The 19534-nt window shown below is 38.7% G+C and overlaps 1 pseudogene; it reads left to right on the forward strand.

Moving 5' to 3' along the window:
• Nucleotides 1-889: 889 nt before the first annotated feature.
• Nucleotides 890-12209, forward strand: LOC118669421 (annotated as a pseudogene).
• Nucleotides 12210-19534: the final 7325 nt, after the last annotated feature.

A 19534-nucleotide genomic window follows, 5' to 3' on the forward strand; every position in this document is an offset into this window, starting at 1 on the left:
TAAAACAATGTAGCTCTGCAGCCGAAAGATGCCAGTGTTATCAACAGAAAATGTCTGAAGAGCAACATGTGTCTGATCTTGAAAGAAAGTGGTGCCTGTGACAGAATGTATCTGAAGGCCAGCTACTGGAAAAACGTTGCTCTGATGCTGAAAATCACCAACATCATTGACAGAAAATGTCTAAAGACCAATGTGCCTTTGAAGTTGAAAGAAGGCAGTGGCAACAACAGAATATGTCTAGAGAACAATCATCAACAAGTACTATCAATTCTGGTAGGAACTGCCTTCTCAGCAAAAATAAAGTACATGAGGATGTAATTCTCGAACATAGTTGTGTCGGAATGACTGTTAGATGTGAATTTTGCCTATCACTACATTTCTCTGATGAAAAACCATCCGATGGGAAATACTCAATGTTGTAGCAAAGGGAAAGTCTGTCCAAATGATATACGTTTTCCAGATTACCTGGCATATTTAAAAAGATTAATGACAAACGAAGATTCTGACAGTAAAAATTTCATGGAAAATATTCATTCCATAAATAGTTCTTTTGCTTTTGCTTCCAGCAAATATTTCATCGCCATCAGGATATGGGCCATACTGTTTTAGAATAAACAGACAAGTTTATCACTGTACTGGAACTTTACATCCTTTGGATGGTGTTTCTCAGAAGTTTGCCCAACTCTGTATTTTGGATACAGCCAAAGCTACAAGTAAAAGATTAGCAATTCCAGAAAACCAGGGCTGCTCATAAAGACTCATGATTAACATCAACAACCTCATGTATGAAATAAGTGAATTAACAAAATTGTACAAGATGCTACATGAGGTAGAAAAGGAAGCCCAATCTGAAGCAGCAGCAAAAGGTATTGCTCCCATAGAAGTAACAATGGCGATTAAATACGAGCATAACAGTGACACAGGTAGATATAATTCTCCCCATGTAACCGAGGTTGCTGTCATATTCAGAAATGAAGATGGAGAACCTCATTTTGAAAGGGGTTTGCTCATTCATTCTCAACCAGATCCCAATAATCTAAATGCTACTGAAATGAAACAAATCAATATCCTGTTTCCTACATTAGGTGCAATGACATATCCTATTCTTTTTCCAAATGGTGAAAAAGGATGGGGAACAGATATTGCATTAAGACTCAGCGACAACACTGTAATCGACAATAATATTAGACAAAATGTAAGGACATGAGTCACACAAATGCAGTATTATGGATTTCATCTCTCTGTGCGGAACACGTTCAATCCTATTTTAAATGCAGGAAAATTAATTCAACAGTTTATGGTGAATTCATATTAAAAAAATGGAGGCAAGTCGGATACATTTCATCAAAGCAAACCAATATAAGTTTAGAGTTGAAAAATATAGTGGTTTGATGGATTATCTCAAATCTAGATCTGAAAAGGACAATGTACCAATTGGTAAAATGATAATACTTCCATCATCTTTTGAGGGTAGTCCCAGAAATATGCAGCAGCGATATCAGGATGCTATGGCAATTGTAACAAGGTATGGCAAGCCCGATTTATTTGGGGTTGACATTCAACCCCAAATGGGCAGATATTGCAAACAATTTACAATGCTGGCAAAAAGTTGAAAACAGACCTGACTTGGTAGCCAGAGTTTTTAATATTAAGCTGAATGCTCTTTTAAATGATATCTGTAAATTCCATTTATTTGGCAAAGTAATAGCTAAAATTCATGTCATTGAGTTTCAGAAATGCGGACTGCCTCATGCTCACATCCTCTAATTAATTCCCTTTCAATGTGCACGAATTTCATGCACCGGGCCACTAATCTATAAAATAAAGGGGAAATATGCAAATTGACCATCACTCCAATACAAAAAGATGGCCACCCCCAAGTGGTCAAAGATGGCTGCCCCCATGTGGATACAAGATGGCTGCCACAAGATGGCCATCAAGGGAGGGCAGTTGTGGGTGATCAGGCCTGCAAGGGAGAGCAGTTGGGGTTGATGAGGCCTGCAGAGGACAACAGTTAGGGGTGACTGGGCCAGCAGAGGAGGGCAGTTGGGGGCAACCAGGCCTGCAGGGGAGGGCAGTTAGGGGTGACCAGGCCTACAGGGGAGAACAGTTAGGGGCAACCAGTCCGGCAGGGGAGGGCAGTTGGTGGGAACCAAACCTACAGGGGAGGGCAATTAGTGATGACCTGGCTGGCAGGGGAGGGCAGTTAGGGGCAATTGGGTCAGCAAGGAGCAGTTAGGCACCGATCAGACTGACAGGGGAGTGGTTACTGGGTGATCAGGCAGGCAGAAGTGGTTAGAGGCAATCAGGCAGGCAGGCAGGCAGGCAGGCTAGCAGTTGGGAGCCAGCAGTCCTTGTTTGTAAGAGGGATGTCCAACTGCCTGTTTAGGCCCAATCCCGAGGATTGGGCCTAAATGGGCAATCAGACATCCCTCTCACAATCTGGGACTGCTGGCTCCTAAATGTTTACCTGCCTGCCTGATCACCCCTAACCAGTCTGCCTGCCTGCCTGATGGCCCCTAACTGCTCAACTGTCTGCCTGCCTGATTTCCCCTAACTGCTCACCTACCTGCCTGATCACCCTAACTGTTCATCTGCCTGCCTGCCTGATGGTTCCTAACCACTCTGCTTGCCAGCCTGATCACCCATAACTGCTAACCTGCCTGCCTGATTGCCCCTAACCACCTCTGCTTCAGCTCCTGCCATGACAGCTTCATCTGAAAGGAAGTCTGGAATAATGTCTGGAAGGTCATTTGGCTGTCTGGACTAATTAGCATATTATGCTTTTATTATTATAGATTTTTCAATTACAGTTCACATTCAACATTACTTTGTACTAGAGGCCCAGTGCACAAAATTTGTGCACTCGGGGGGGGGGGGTCCCTCAGCCCGGCCTGTGCCCTCTTGCACTCTGGGGACCCCTCCGGGGATGACCAACTGCTGGCTTAGGCCCACTCCCCATGGATTGGGCCTAAGCTGGCAGTCAGACATTCCTTTGGCAGCCCGGGAGCCCTTTGGGGATGTCTACTTGCCAGCAGGGAGCAGGCCTAAGCTGCAGTCGGCCATCCTTAGCACTGCTGAGGAGGCAGGAGAGGCTCCCACTACCACCGCTTTACTGGCAGCCATCAGCCTTGCTTGTGACTGAGTAGAGCTCCCCCATGTGGGAGCGCACTGACCACCAGAGGGCAGCTCCTGCATTGAGCATCTGCCCCCTGGTGGTCAGTGTGTGTAATAGTGACCAGTCATTCCCAGTCGTTCTGCTGTTAGGGTAAATTTGCATATTACCCTTTTATTATATAGGAGTGCCTGGCCAGCATGGGTGAGGGACTGATGGCTGTTTGCATGCTGGCCACAGCCCCTTCAGGGTAGGGGTCCCCCCTGGGGTGCCTGGCCAATTTGGTGAGGGGCTGATGACTGTTTTCAGACTGGCCACAGCCCCTTCAGGGTGGGGGGTCCTGCTGGGGTGCCTGGACAGTCTGGTTGAGGGGCAGAGGGCTGTTTTCAGGCTGGCTAAGCCCCCCAGTGGGGATCCTCAGCCCATGAGGGTGTGGCCAGCCTGGGTGAGGGGCTGATGGCTGTTTGCAGGCTGGTCACAGCCCCCAGCCACCCAAGCTCTCAGTGGAGGCTGGCTGGAAACAGATATCTGGGATTTATTTATCTTCTATAATTGAAACTTTGTTGCCATTAGCGGAGGCCACAGCCAGCTCAGGGCAGGCGGGAAGCTTGGCTTCCTCCATCGCCTAGGCAACCAGGCCTCCTGCTTGATCTGCTGGCCACCATCTTGGTTGGGTTAACTTGCATAGAGTCACTCTGATTGGCTGGTGGGCATGGCCTGGGGTGTAGCGAAGTTACGGTCAATTAGCATCTTTTTCTTTTATTAGTGTGGGTTAGTTTCAGGTGTACAGCATTATGATTAGATAATCACATACTTTACAAAGTGTTCCCCCTAATATTTTCAGTAACCAACTATGAAGGGGAGTTGGGGGACTCAATGATACAGGTAAAGGGATTGAAAAGTACTGATTAGCAATATGGGCAGGTGTCTGATTTTAATTAATAAATCTTAAATGGATTATATGCTTCCTAAACCTGAGAAAGAGTATTGATCCCAGGTTTTCTGGAGATTTGCTTTTAGAGATTGGTTTTACCAAGCAACCCAAGGTCATCTTTACAAATGCATTTTCAAATTGTTTGTTACATCTCTGCTTTCATGATTTGAACTGACTCAAGGAACTTATGATGATCTCACTGACACTAAGCCAGATAGATAATACCAGTTTCAGAGTATAAGCTAATAAGTCCTTTCTTAGTAGAGGTGTACTTGAGTAGTTGCAATACTATATATTTCCAAATAGCTTGCCGTATACCTAAGGCTGTGCATGAGCCCAAGCAATAATGTCCGTTCCTGAGAAAACTTATCAGGAAAGTGAATGAAGCCATTGCACATCCTGAGGACATTCCCAGTATATTTTCAGTACTCATTTTGCACTTTGACAACTTAGAGGGCTTTGGAATGCTTCCCCATATCACTACAGAAGTCCAATTGGCAACAACTAGAAAAAATGTAGCTCAGTTGTTAGGAAAAATTTGACTACCCTAGAGAGGACAAAGAGCAGATAATGGTAATCAAAGGGTCTCTTTTTTCTGCACATGCTGGTTTAATTGTTAAACTAGAAAAGAAACAAAAGAAGCAGATCTCCAAGACCTCCTTATCCTAACAGATAAAGAGCCTATTCTGAAACAAAAGTAGAAGAGAGGCATCCCATTGTTTTCTAAGGAAGAGAGAGGATTGATAAGATTTTCTGTTACCATAAATTTAGCTAGGTGGTATTTTCTAAAATCAAAAAGTATTTTCAAATTCCCAAGGAAGAGAAAAAAAAACAAGGATTTTTTAAAGAGATAATGTATATAGGCTATGAGGCCTACATTCTACTTCCTTTAATATGAAAGATATTGATCTCCTTTTCCTTAATTTAAATACAATTAAAATAAGTGAATCCAGTTTCTAAATATCTCAGCAACCAAAAACTAAGCCAAGTTTGGGTCCCAGCAAAGTTAAACTTATGATTTAGCCAATTAGATTTTTGTCTAGATATAAAACACAGTATAACTAGTTCTACTTCCCTAACTTAATAAAAAAAAAAGCAAGATAAGTATCATGAAAACCCAGAGATATAAAATTCTGAAATCCATTCTGTCTTGACATTATTTCTCCTATATATACAAGCCCATACACTAAACATTAATTTCTATCAGGAAGTGTGAAATTTATATTTCTAGTGATATGCAATAAGTTTCTCAGCCATAATGAGAAATAAGGAATAAATTTGGTATCAAACTATTGAAAGGAATGTCCCTAGAACATCAAAGATATAAATAACAACAAATACATAAATTATTTTACTAACTTTTGATGGAGTGGTATGCAAGGAAAGAGTCATCAGAGAACAACTCAGAACCATACTAAGCTGAACCTCAAAATGAATTTATAAGCTTAGCAACGAAGGAGGAAATAGAAAATAATTCATCAAGGTTTCTAATAATCATAATTTATAGAGTCACATAATTTTATATAAAGAAAAATTATGTACTTCCTCATCTGCATGAGAAAAGACCAATCAGGAACTAGGGGTGGGGACTTCAGTCCATATTAGCCAGCTCCCCCTAGCCTTGGGAGTACACTTTCCCTTTCTACCCAAGCTCCTCCCTGGTTGAGCTGAAACATCTAAGAAGATATCTCACTATAGGAGTAGAGCACACCAGTGCAGGGCAGAGCAGACTGGCAGGGTGGTATTTAGAAAAGCTAAAGTTAAACTTAAATTGATGTGTACTCATACTTAACTCTAAAAGTGACAATTAATAACAAACACTTATTGAGGATTTATATTCCAGGTACTGCCACGATGATTTTATATATGTAAAGTCATCAATACTATTTTTTATTATTTTTAACTTTTTATTTTTTTATAACCCTATGAAGTAAATATTATTATTAGCCCATTTTATAGATCAAGAAACTACAACACAATGTGGTTAAGAAGTGGTATTCAAACCAAGGAAGATTCAGACTACAAGAGCCTACATTCTCCTTCCATTGCCTCTCAATTTAAGTTTATTGAATCTCAAGCTCTTCAAATCTGATATAACAAAAATACCACTTACCTCCTTGTTCTGGGGCCAACATTTGAAGTTATTTTGATAAGGATTTGAGTTACAAAGATATAGGGCAATATTGATATCCAGATCTTTAGCATAACAATATTCACTGCTAGCAGAAATCTCTGATCAAATCAATATTCTTTGTTGTAACAAGAATAGAGGTGTGAGAGAGGAAGGAGAAAAGTGAGAGAAAGAAGGAAAGAGAGTGCAGGATTAATAAAATATACACATTCTCTGAATATTCCAGAGAATTTTCTAAAGAGTCACAGCTAGAGGGAGGGTCACAAGAAGGATAAATTCTGTAAAAACATGTAGTGACGTGTAAATGTCCATAATACATTAATTTTTAAATAATAAAAGCCTGTACAATATTATCCTAATGTGAAAGAACACATAGAACACTGTAAGCCTGAACAAGTGGAATAATGTGCACTAAGTTGCTATGTGATTGTATTTCACTTTAAGCCATGATGGAATAACAGGACCAGGCTTTACTCTGCTGCCTTAACCAAGTAGAAACTAGAGAAAACAAACAAACAAACAAAAACACTGTTTTCAAACATTTGAAAATAGGCAGTGCAAAAAAATGATCCCTTAAAAAAAAAGATAAACAAATGAGGTTAGTTCTGTGAATGCCCCCAGATCAATACCTGAAGAGTTGCCAGGTATCAGTGAAAAATAAAAAGAGGAAGCAAAATATAGTCTAGCATTCTTACTTATTGGAGGTGGCAGAGCTCAGAATTTAGGGAGACTAAGGTAGACAGAATTTATAGGTCAGAGTAATGAAAAGGTAGGAGCTACATTAAATGAAAACTACAGATGGTTGTGGGAACCAATTCAACCCCAACAGGAATCCCCAATTTGGGATGTGTTGAAGAAGGAAACTTAATTAAGTACAAAGCAGCTAAATTGTGACACAGCATGGCTGTAAAAACAGCACAGCTGTGAGTCTCCTGGCCCTGTGACCAGGCCCTTCTCTTGCTAGGCAGCTCTGCTCTGCTCCTCCAGGATGTGTTCAACTTCAAGCTATTGTGCCCTCTGCTGGTATGCTCCATTCTGTGCCAGTCTGCTCTGTCCTGCACTGTTGTGCTCTACTCCTGTAGTGAGACATCTTCTTAGATGTTTCAGCTCAACCAGGGAGGAGCTTGGGTAGAAAGGGAAAGTGTACTCCCAAGGCTAGGGGGAGCTGGCTAATATGGACTGAAGTCCCCACCCCTAGTTCCTGATTGGTCTTTTCTCATGCAAATGAGGATCCAAATCCTTGCAGTTTGACTGGTCCAAGAGGCACTGTTTTGATTAGTCAGAATAGAGCTGCTCTGGTTGGTAGGAGCTGCACAGCTCTGATTGGATGGGGAAAGCCTCAGTCCTATTGGTTGAAATAGGATTCCAGGAACTCAACTACAATAGCTGGCGCAAGTGGTAGAAACACAATGCAGGCAGGCAGTTCAGTGCACAGGCAGGCAGATGATTTACTGCAGGCCTCTACCTAAAGTGTGATTTGTGTGAGAGGCCCTATGTAGAAATGGCTGCAAGAATTTTTTTTTTTTTTATTTGAGCCCAGTTAGACACTAGACACCCTTCTTAGTAGGTGTCTTTTTTCTCAGAGTTCACACCTTGAATTATTGGCTCAGTACTATCTACAAATGCACATAGGAAAATTACCCAGACCAGAGAAAGAGCCATGAACAAGCATACAGAACTTGGGTAGTACCCTAGGATGGCTGGAGGCAGAGCCGGATCTCCCTGCTCAACAGTGGCAAGGTCTGGCTCACTGTCTGCCATATACCTGTGCCATCCTTGACCTGCCAGGCAGCCCAGCCACCATGGCTCTTTTGGTGCTGGGCATGGTTATGACAGTGCTCAGTCATTTACTGCTTTACATGAAACTGCTCATTCAGGTAGGTTATGAGCTGATGCCCCCCACCATTGGGACCAATGTGTTGGGGATAAAGCTCCTCTTTCCACTGAATTTCTTTACCTTGCCAAGGAAATTGTTCAAGTGGATGGAAAGATAGGGCTGCTCTAGACCTGAGTCCCCAGTTGATGTCCAACACCCTCTCCACTGTGACATTGGGAAGCATGAAAAACATTTTCCTCCCGAAGAGATCATGCAGAATTCCAACAGGGATGACATGAAGACTTCTCTGAGCAAAGTGGCAAAGGAGACCTCCTAGGAGATGATTATGCAGGCTGTAAAAGAATTCACAACTGAGAGAAGAAATAGATGCAGAGAGAAAATTTATTTTACTTTCCCTGAAGGGTAAGGGCTAGTACATTACTAATCATTTCAAGAACAAGTAATAAACAGTGGCCTGATCTTTTAAAGGGTAATGGCTACTGTTGCTATGTGACAAGGAAAGGAGGGGGATTTGGGGTTGAAACAGTCTTGCAGATGTCCTAGAGAAGTGTTTTATCAGTATTTTTCACAAGCCTATAAAACATGCTTATAGTAAAAGTTATGAAGAGTTCAAAAGAGGCTTATTGGAGTGGGGGGGAGTTTCTATTAACTAGAGACTCCTTGATTCAAATTATCCTTGAGTTGTAAAAAATCAAAGAGGAGAGGTATACAAGAATGTAACCTTGATTTTAGTCTTGCAATATGTTTATATAATGTATCATGCTTATTGATTTGCAAATATTGTAACAGTTTTGCATCCCAGGAATAAATCCCACGTGGTCATGATGTATGATCTTTTTAATGTATTGCTGGATCTGATTTGCTAATATTTGGTTGAGGATTTTAGCATCAATGTTCATCAGGGATATTGGCCTATAATTCTCTTTCTTTGTAGTGGCTTTATCTGGTTTTAGAATTAGGGTAATGCTGGTCTCATAGAAAGATGCTGGAAGTGTTTCTTCCTCTTGAATTTTTTGGAATAGTTTGAGGAGGATAGGTGTTCTTTGATTGTTTGATTAACTCCCCTGTGAAGCCTTCCAGACCAGGATTCTTGACTGTGGGGAGTTTTATTACTGCTTCAATTTCATCAGTAGTTATCAGCTTATTCAGGATTTCTGATTCTTCCTGACTGAGTTTTAGAAGATTGTATTTTCCTAAGAATATGTCCATTTTGTCCAGGTTGTCCAATTTGTTGGAATAAAATCATTTATAGTGTTTTTGTACTATCCTTTGTATTTCTGTGGGGTCAGTTGTTATTTCACCTCTTTCATTTCTGCTTTTGTTTATTTAGGTCCTTTCTTTGCTTCTTGGTGAGTCTGGATAGAGCTTCACCAATATTGTTTATCCTTTCAAAGAATATCCTGTGTTCATTGATTGGTAGAATCAACATCATTTAAATGTTCATACTACCTAGAGCAATCTATATATTCAGTGCAATCCCTATTAAAATACCAACAGCACATTTCAGAGACCTAGAACAAAAACCATATTTTTTTTTTATGTAGTCAAAAAACACTCTGAATAGCTGCAGCAATCTTGAGAAAGAAGAACAAAGTTGGAGGGATCACAATACCAGGTAGCAAGTAATACTGCAAATCATTGTACTCAAAATAGCCTGGTAATGGCACAGAACAAGCATATAAATCAATGTAACAGAAGAGAGGATCCAGAAGTAGAACCATGCCATTATGCTCAATTAATATTTGACAAAGAAGGCAAGAGCATACAATGGAGTAAAGACAGTCTATTCAGCCCTAACCGGTTTGGCTCAGTGGATAGAGCGTCGGCCTGCAGACTGAAAGGTCCCAGATTCGATTCCGGCCAAGGGCATGTACCTTGGTTGCAGGCACATCCCCATTTGGGGGTGGGCAGGAGGCAGCTGATCGATGTTTCTCTCTCATCGATGTTTCTAAATCTCTATCCCTTTCCCTTCCTCTCTGTGAAAAATCAATAAAATATATATTAAAAAAGATAGTCTATTCAATAAATGGTGTTGGAAAAATTGGAGAGGTACATGCAAAAAAAAAAAAAATGAAAATAGACCATCATCTTACACCAGTGATGGCTAACATTTTGAGCTCGGAGTTCAGCATTTTGAAAAACCCTAACTTAACTCTGGTGCCGTGTCACATATTGAATTTTTTTGATATTTGAAACCACAGTAAAACAAAGACTTATATTTTTTATATTTATTTTATATATTTAAATGCCATTTAACAAAGAAAAATCAACCAAAAAAATGAGTTCACGTGTCACCTCTGACACGCGTGTCATAGGTTCGCCATCACTGTCTTACACCATACAAAAGAATGAAATCAAAATGGGTAAAAGACTCAAATGTATGACATTAAACCATAAAAATCTTAGAAGAAATCATAGACAGTAAAATCTCAGATATCTCTCATAGCAGTATGTTTAACCATACATCTCCTAGGACAATGGGAACTAAGGAGAAAATAAACAAATGAGACCACAACAAAATAAAAAGCGTTTTCACAGCAAAAGAAACTATAAACAAAATAACTCCCACTGCATGGAAGAACGTATTTGCCAATGATACATTCAATAAGGGGTTAATTTCCAAAATAGATAGGGAACTCATACAAGTTAACAAAAGGAAGACAACCAACCCAATTAAAAAACGGGCAAAGGACCTAAATAGACACTTCTCTAAAATGGAAATACAAAACACTAAGAGGCATATGAAAAAATGCTCAAAGTCATTAATCAAAGAGATGAAAATCGAACAACAATAAGGTACCAACTAACACCTGTCAGAATGACTATCATCAACAAATCAACAAACGACAAGTGTGGACAAGGATGTGGGAAAAATTGAACCCTAGTATACTGCTGGTGGGAATGCAAACTTGTGTAACCTCTGTGGAAAACAGTATGGAGTTTCTTCAAAAAATTAAAAATGGAACTCCCATTTGACCCAGTGATCCCACATCTAGGAATATATGCTAAGAAATCATAAAGAATGCATGCACCCCTATGTTCATAGCAGTGCAGTTTAAAACAGCTAAGTTTTAGAAACAGCTTAAGTGCCCATCAGCAGGTAAGTGGATAAAAAAATCTGTGGTATATTTATACAATGGAATTTTATGCAGCTGTAAAAAAGAAAGAACTCTTACCATTTGCAAGAGCATGGGTGGACCTGGGGAGTATTATGCTAAACAAAATAAGCTAGTCAGAGAAAGATAAGTATCACATGATCTCACTCATATGTGGAATCTAATGAACAAAATTAACTGACAAACAAAATAGATGCAGAGACATATAAACATGGAACAGACTTTTGAACCTCAGAGGGAAGGCAGGGGAGGGTGGGTAGGTGGGAAGAGATGAACCAAAGAACTTGTATGCATGTGTGCATAACCCATGGACATAGACAATAGGGTGGTAAAGGTCCGGAGTTGGGGGCAGGAGTAAGCTAGAAGAGGTCAATGAGGAGAAAGAGGGACATATATAATATTCTCAACAATAAAGATTTTAAAAAATAAATAATTAATTAAATTTTAAAAAGAATGTAGCTTGAAAATAACTTGTCTTGTATTTTGAACAAAAGAGCTGTTTGAATCAGAGGAGCTAACAATATTGCGGTTTAATTACCAGGTGCTTTTCATAAATTGTGGAAGGCGACGGCAAGGAAAAAGAGGCCTTTTTCTTGTCCTCACATTCACAATCTCAATGTGCTTTAGGGACCAATCTGTATTATAGGAGGCCAAGTACAGTGGTGTGCTGAGCTCCACTGGGAACATTTACAAAAAGGAGGGGCTGCTGGTACATGTTATCAGCTTCATCCCTCACCTTCTGTGAATTACGGTTTTCTTTTGGGGCCTGTAACCTGTTGGCCCACTTCATTAATGCCTACCTGGTGGATGACCACATAAGTGAAACCTAGGAAGGGGTTGGGGGTGGCGGCTGGGAAACCCTCAGAACCAAGGTTTCAAGTTTAGCCAGGCTCTGGCCATCTGGAGCTAAGCCAATTTTTTAATGGTAATTGCAGTGAGTGTGCTGACCTACCTTTTCCTGCTGGTTGATGATCTCATGGCTTTGAAAAACTGTGGGCTGTAAGCTGAGCTACCCCTACTCCCCAGTGTTCAAATCCTGGATCCAAGGCTGGAAGTACCTGAGTGTGTGGAGTTAGCTTTGCCTTGGATGTCCTAAAACAGGCTGTCTCAGCCTGGCTGCTGTAGGTGAGACAACTCCAACCCAGAAACACCTAGATGTGCCCCAGCCCTGATGGTCTTCTGTGTCCATGTTTTCCATGTCTTTGTCCAGAAGTAGGAGATGGGTGGAGGTGTGGCTATAACCAGTGGCTTGATCAGTCACCTGTTAGACCTGGAGAAGGTGGATCAAGGATAGAGAAATGGAGTAGAATACCCTTATCTCATAGAATTTTTGAGTCTTCTTTGTGCATGGGGCCTGTGGAGTACCAGGTTGTATGGGAAAAGGCTAATAATGTCAGATCCCACTCCCACTCATTCCCAAATCAGTCCTATTACTCATCCTGCAGATCAACTGGGAGCACCACTCTGTTGCTTGTAAGTAGGGTGCAATCCTCTTTCATGAGACCACCATCATGTCAGGCCTGTACTGGGAATCTATTGCTAGTTTCTGCCTTTATTTTTCTCAACACTATTTTTAATATGAAGGCAGAACCTTCTGAGTGGGAAATCATATGACTACACAGAGTGTGTCCACTCTTTAAGTGCTCACAGGTTTAATGGTGATGCCTCATGTTCCAGATCTGGTTACCTGTGCTGTTGTGAACACTGTCTCTAGCCCTGCCCAGTTTAAAAGATCCTGATAGGATTTGACCCTTTCTCCCTCAAATAAATGTATTAGTGGTGATTTTGGGGGTGGGGTGAATAGTAAATAGAACAATCCCTAGAGCACACATGAATCCAGAAATAGTTCATATTTGCATAGTCATAGCCAAAAATTATATAATATATGAGCTATCAAGTACATTCTGTGAAATGTATTGCCTTGGTAATGGGGACAAATTAGCCCAGACAAAGGCTATTCCAGGCTCACCTAAAAACAGTAATAATCCTTCAAAGAATAAAGTTGATTCCAAGTATCAAAACCAAGACCCAAATATTTAAAGAAGTACAAAAAATATCCAACACCCAACAGCATCCAAACAAAAATAACCAGCCATTCAAAGAAACAAAAAGAAATAGATAGTAGACTGACCAGAAGTGACACACGATAGATTTGTAGGCAAATACATTAGCATAGCTGTTAAAATATATTTCATATACTCAAAAAGGTAGAAAAAGAATGCATGATAAGGATAAAAATGGACAATGTAAAAATATACAAATGGAACTTTTAGTGATGAAAACTAAAATATTTTGATTGAAAAATATTGTCTGAGAGCAACAATATATTAAGTTATGCAGAATTAAAAAAAAACAGTGAACTGAAAGACATAGAAAGCAAAGTATCCAAAATATAATACAGAAAAAAATGGAAATATAAGAACAGAGCATTAGTAATATTTAGAACAATATCAACTGGCCTCATATATGTGTAATTTCATTCTTAAGGGAAGGTGAAGAAATCAGGAAATAAAATACAATTTTAAAAATTTGATGAAAAAATGTAATCCCAGAATTTAACTTAAAAAAGTGTACTTGAATAGAAAAATGTAAAAACGACACCAAAGCACATTATAATCAATTTTTTTAAAAAATAAACAGTAATAATGAGAAATACTTGCAACCAGAGATAAAAACATCAAATTACACACAAATAAAGTTTAAAATAACAATAAGAAAATAATAAGTATTAAAGAAGAGCTCAATAAAAGTAAAAACATAAAATAATTACAGAAAATCATATAAACCAAAAGCTAGTTCTTTGAAAAAATCAATAAAATGAAAAAGCCTCTAGACATGTTAAGAAAAGAAAGGGAGAAATACAAATTATTAATATCAAAAATGAAAGAAGGGAATGCTAAAGACCCTATGGAAATTAAGATGAATTGGACCAATTATTGGCAAGACACAACTGGCCAATACTGCATAACAAGAAATAGAAGATCTTTGCCCCAGCTGGGTAGTTCATCTGGTTATTGTCATCCTGATTTGCCAAGGTAGTGGTTTTAATCTCTGGGCAGGGCATAATACAAGAGCCAACCAATGAATGCATAAATAAGTGAAACAACAAATTGTTGTTTCTTTCTCTCTCTCTCTCTCTTCTCTCTCTCTCTCTCTCTCTCTTTCTTCTCTCTCTCTCTCTCTCTCTCTCTCTCTCTCTCTCTCTCTCTCTCCCTTCCTTTCTCTATTACCAATAAATTTTTAAAAAGGAGGGAATAGAAGATCTAAATAGGCCTATATATTAAAGTTAATAAACCAATAATTAATAACCTTCCAGAAAAGAAAGCACCAGTCCTAAGTGGATTCACTGGTGAATTTTACCAACATTCTTTTTTTACAAAATAAATTTATTACCAGGTTGTAAATACAGAATAGTCATTTACATAAAATAAACATAAATATTTCAAGAAAAATATTTTAAATATAATATTTCTTACAATAAACATTGGAATATCAAGAAAAAAGATTTAAAATATAATAATATTACCAAAACTGTACTAACAGAGTATAACATCACAAAAGTTGTAGGAAATATTAAAAATCAACAATTCATAACATTTCCTCTATTGTATTCTAAAATACTTTTTTCCTCTGGCTCAATTTTTGTTCATCAGTTTATGTTGTTCATTATATTCCACAAATGAGTGAGATCATGTGATATTGATCTTTCTCTGACTGGCTTATTTTGCTTAGCATAATGCTCTCCAGTTTCATCCATGCTGTTGCAAATGGTAAGAGTTCCTTCTTTTTTACAGCAGTGTAGTATTCCATTGTGTAGATGTACCACAGTTTTTTAATCCACTCATCTGCTGATAGGCACTTAGGCTGTTTCCAAATCTTAGCTATTGCAAATTGTACTGCTATGAACATAGGGGTGCATATATCCTTTCTGATTGATGTTTCTGATTTCTTGTGATATATTCCTAGAAGTGGGATTACTGGGTCAAATGGGAGTTCCATTTTGAGGAAACTCTATACTGTTATCCACAGTGGCTGCACCAGTCTGCATTCCCACCAGAAGTGCACCAGGGTTCCTTTTTCTCCGCATCCTCGCCAGCAATTGTCCTTTGTTGATTTGTTGATGTTAGCCATTCTGACAGGTGTGAGATGGCATGTTATTGTCATTTTGATTTTCATCTCTCAGATGATTAGTGACTTTGAGCATGTTTTAATATGTCTCTTGACCTTCTATATGCCCTCTTTCAAAAAGTGTCTAGTCTATTTAGATCATTGACAATTTTTTAAAAATATATTTTATTGATTTTTCACAGAGAGGAAGGTGGAGGCATAGAGAGTTAGAAACATCGACGAGAGAGAAACATCAATCAGCTGCCTCCTGCAGGTCCCCTACTGGGGATGTGCCCGCAACCAAGGTACATGCGCTTGACCAGAATCAAACCTGGGACCCTTCAGTCCGCAGGCCAACGTTGTATCCACTGAGCCAAACCAGTTAGGGTCATTGCCAATTTTTTGATTGGATTGTTTATCTTCCTTTTGTTAAGTTGTATGAGTTCCCTGGAAATTTTGGAGATTAAACCCTTATCAGAGATAACATTGGCAAATATGTACTCCCATGCAGTGGGCTTTCTTGTGCTCTTGTTTGTTTGTTTGTTTGTTTGTTTTTGTTTTGTTTTGTTAATGGTTTTTTAGATGTGCAAAAGTTTTAATTTTTATGTAGTACCATTTGTTTATTTTCTCCTTAGTTTCCATTGCCCTAGCAGCTGTATTGGTAAAGATATTTCTATGACACATGTCTGATATTTTGCTGCCTTTGGAGTCTTCTAAGATTTTTATGGTTTCCCGTCTTACATTTAAGTCCTTTATCCATTTTGAGTTTATTTTTGTGTATGGGTGTAAGTTGGTGGTCTAGTTTCATTTTTTTTTAATGTATCTGTCCAATTTTCCCAACACCATTTATTGAAGAGACTGTCTTGATTCCATTGCATGCTCTTTCCTCCTTTGTCAAATATTAATGAGCATATTGGGCTTGGGTCCATTTCTGGGTTCCCTGTTCTGTTCCATTGGTCTATATGTCTGTTCTTGTGCCAGTACCACGCTGTTTTGAGAACAGTGGCTTTGTAATACAGCTTGATATCTGGTATTATGGTCCTTCCAACTTTGTTCTTCTTTCTCAGGCAAGCTGCGGCTATTTGGGGTCTTTTTTTTTATTTTAGATGAATTTTTGGAGAGTTTGTTCTATGTCTGTGAAATATGCTGTTGGTATCTTCATGGGGATTGCATTGAATTTATAGATTGTATTGGGTAGTATCGACATTTTAATAATGGTGATTCTACCAATCTATGAACATGGTGTATTCTTCCATTTGTTTATGTCTTTCTCTATCTCTTTTTTCAATGTCCTGCAGTTTTCTGAGTACAGGTCTTTTACCTCCTTAGTTAAGTTTATATCGAGGCATCTTAATTTTTTTGTTGCAATAGTAAATGGGATTGTTTTGTAGTTTCTCTTTTGGTGAGTTCATTATCTATATAATGAAAGCACAGCAACCATTATGGTGGAACAACCAGACAATCAGAACGACTGGACGATCAGAACGACCAGTCACTATGACTCGCACTGACCACCAAGGGGCAGACGCTCAATGCAGGAGCTAGCCCTTGGTGGTCAGTGTGCTCCCACAATTAAGGAGCAAGCAAGAGCGTCGTTAGGAGCAGGCAGGTGCGTGGTTAGGAGTGAGGGGCCCTGGATTGTGAGAGGGATGTCTGACTGCCGGTTTGGACCTGATTGGGTCTAAATTGGCAGTTGGACATTGCCCAAGGGGTCCCAGATTGCAAGAGAGGGTGCAGGCTGAGCTGAGGAACACTCCTCATGCTGGAATTTCATGCATTGGGACTCTAGTAGGTGTATAAAAAAGCCATAGATTTCTGGACATTAATTTTGCATCATACTACATTGCTGAATTCACTTATTAAGGTTAGTAGTTTTTTTATGGAGTCTTCTACATACAATATCATGTCATCTGCGAATAATGATTCTTTTATTTCTCCTTTTCCAATTTGAATGCCTTTTATTTCTTCTTCTTGTCTGATGGCTATGACTAGCACTTTCAGTTCTATGTTGAACAGGAGTGGTGAAAGTGGGCATCCCTGTCTATTTCCTACTCTTAGGGCAAATGGTTTTAGTTTTTGCCCATTGAGTATGATGTTGGCTGTAGGTTTGTCATATATGGCCTTTATCATGTTGAAATATGCTCCCTCTATTCCCACTTAGATGAAAGGTTTTTTTCAAAAATATGTGTTGGATTTTGTTGAATTCTTTCTCTGTGTCTATTGATATGATCATGTGATTTTTGTTTTTCAATTTGTTTCTGTGATGTATCACTTTTATTGATTTGCGAATATTGTACCAGACCTTCATCACTGGGGTAAATCCCACTTGATTGTGGTGTATGATCTTTTTAATAGATTGCTGGATGCAATTTGCTAATATTTTGTTGAGGATTTTAGCATCTATGTTCATTAGGGATATTGGGCTGTAATTCTCTTTCTTTATAGTGTCTCTATCTGGTTGTGGAATTAAGACAATGCTGGCCTCATAAAAAGAGTTTGGAAGTGTTCCTTCCTCTTGGATTTTCTGAAATAGTCAGAGGAGGACAGGTTTTATTTCTTCCTTGAATGTTGGGTAAAACTCCCCTGTGAAGCCGTCTGGACCTGGGCTTTTGTTTGGTGGGAGTTTTTTTGTTTGTTTGTTTTTATTACTGCTTCTATTTCATCAGTTGTTATTGGCCTATTCAGGTTATCTGATTCCTTCAGGTTCAGTTTTGAGAGATTATATTTTCCTAGGAATTTGTCTATTTCATCCACATTGTTCAGCTTGTTGGCATATAGTTGTTCATAGTATTTTCTTACAATCGCTTGTATTTCTGTGGTGTTAGTGGTTACTTTTCCACTTTTGTTTCTGATTTTATTTATTTGTGTCCTCTCTCTTTGTTTCTTGATGAGTCTGGCTAATGGTTTATCAATTTTATTTATTTTTCAATGAACCAGCTCGTGGTTTCATTAATTTTTTGTATTGCTTTTTTAGTCTCTGTGTTATCTAATTCTGCTCTGATATTTATTATTTCCTTCCTTCTACTTACTCTGGGCTTTTCTTGTTGTTCTCTTTCTAGTTCTTTAAGTTGTAGGGTTAAATAGTTTATTGCTAGATTTTTCTTTTATTTTGAGATATGCCTGTCATGCTATGAATTTCATTCTCAGGACTGCTTTTGTGGTGTCCCAGAGATTTTGGGTTGTTGTGTGTTCATTTTCATTTGTTTCCAGGAAGTTTTTATTTATTTATTTTTTAATCTCCTTGGTAAAGCATTCATTGCTTAATGACATGATATTTAGCCACCATGTGTTTGAATGTTTTGGGTGTTTTTACTGTAGTTGATTTCTAATTTCATTCCACCATGATCTGAGAATATGCTTGTGATAATTTCAAACTTCTTGAACTTGTAGAGACTTGTTTTGTTTCCTAACATGTGGGCTATCTTTGTGAGTGTTCCATATGCACTTGAGAAGAATGTATATTCTGCTGTGTTGGGGTGATATGTTCTATAGATGTCAATTAAATCCATCTGATCCAGTGTGTCCTGTAGAGTCTTTATTGCCTTCTTAAGATTTTGTCTGGAAGATTGATCCAGAGAAGTCAATGGGTTGTGAAATTTCCCTGCTATGACTGCATTGATGTTGATCTCTCTGTTAAAACCCTCTAGAAGTTTTTTTTTAAAATATATATTTAGGTGCTTCCATATTGGGTGCATATATGTTTACCAGGGTTATAGCCTCTTGTTGAATTGTTTCCCTTAGTATTATGTAGTGTCCTTTGTTGTCTCTTGTGATGGCCTTCATTTTTAAAGTCTATTTTGTCAGATATGAGAATTGCTACTGCAGATTTTTTTTTCTTTTCCATTTGCATGGAAAATTTTTTTTCCATACCTGCACTCTCATCCTCTGTGTGTCTTTTGTTTTGAGGTGTGTCTATTGTAGACAGCATATAGTTGGGTCATGTTTTTGCATCCATTCAGCTACCCTATGCCTTTTGATTAGAGAATTTAATCCATTTTCATTCAGGGTTGTTACTGATAGGTACTTATTTATTACTATTTTAATTCTGTATGTCTAAGTTTCTTTCTCAGTTTCTCCTTCTCATTACAGCAGCCCTTTTAGCATATTTTTTAATGCTGGCTTGGTGGTGGTTTACTCCTTTAGCATTTTTTTTCTTTTTTTTTTTGTCTGGGAAGCTCTTTATTTGACCTTCTATTTTGAATGATAGCCTTGCTGGATATGCTTATCTTGGTCTCAGATCCTTGTTTTCCATTACGTTGAGTACTTCATGCCATTCCTTTTCGGCCTATAGAGT

This window comes from Myotis myotis, unplaced genomic scaffold (genome assembly GCF_014108235.1).
Source record: "Myotis myotis isolate mMyoMyo1 unplaced genomic scaffold, mMyoMyo1.p scaffold_m19_p_1, whole genome shotgun sequence".
NCBI lineage: Eukaryota > Metazoa > Chordata > Mammalia > Chiroptera > Vespertilionidae > Myotis > Myotis myotis.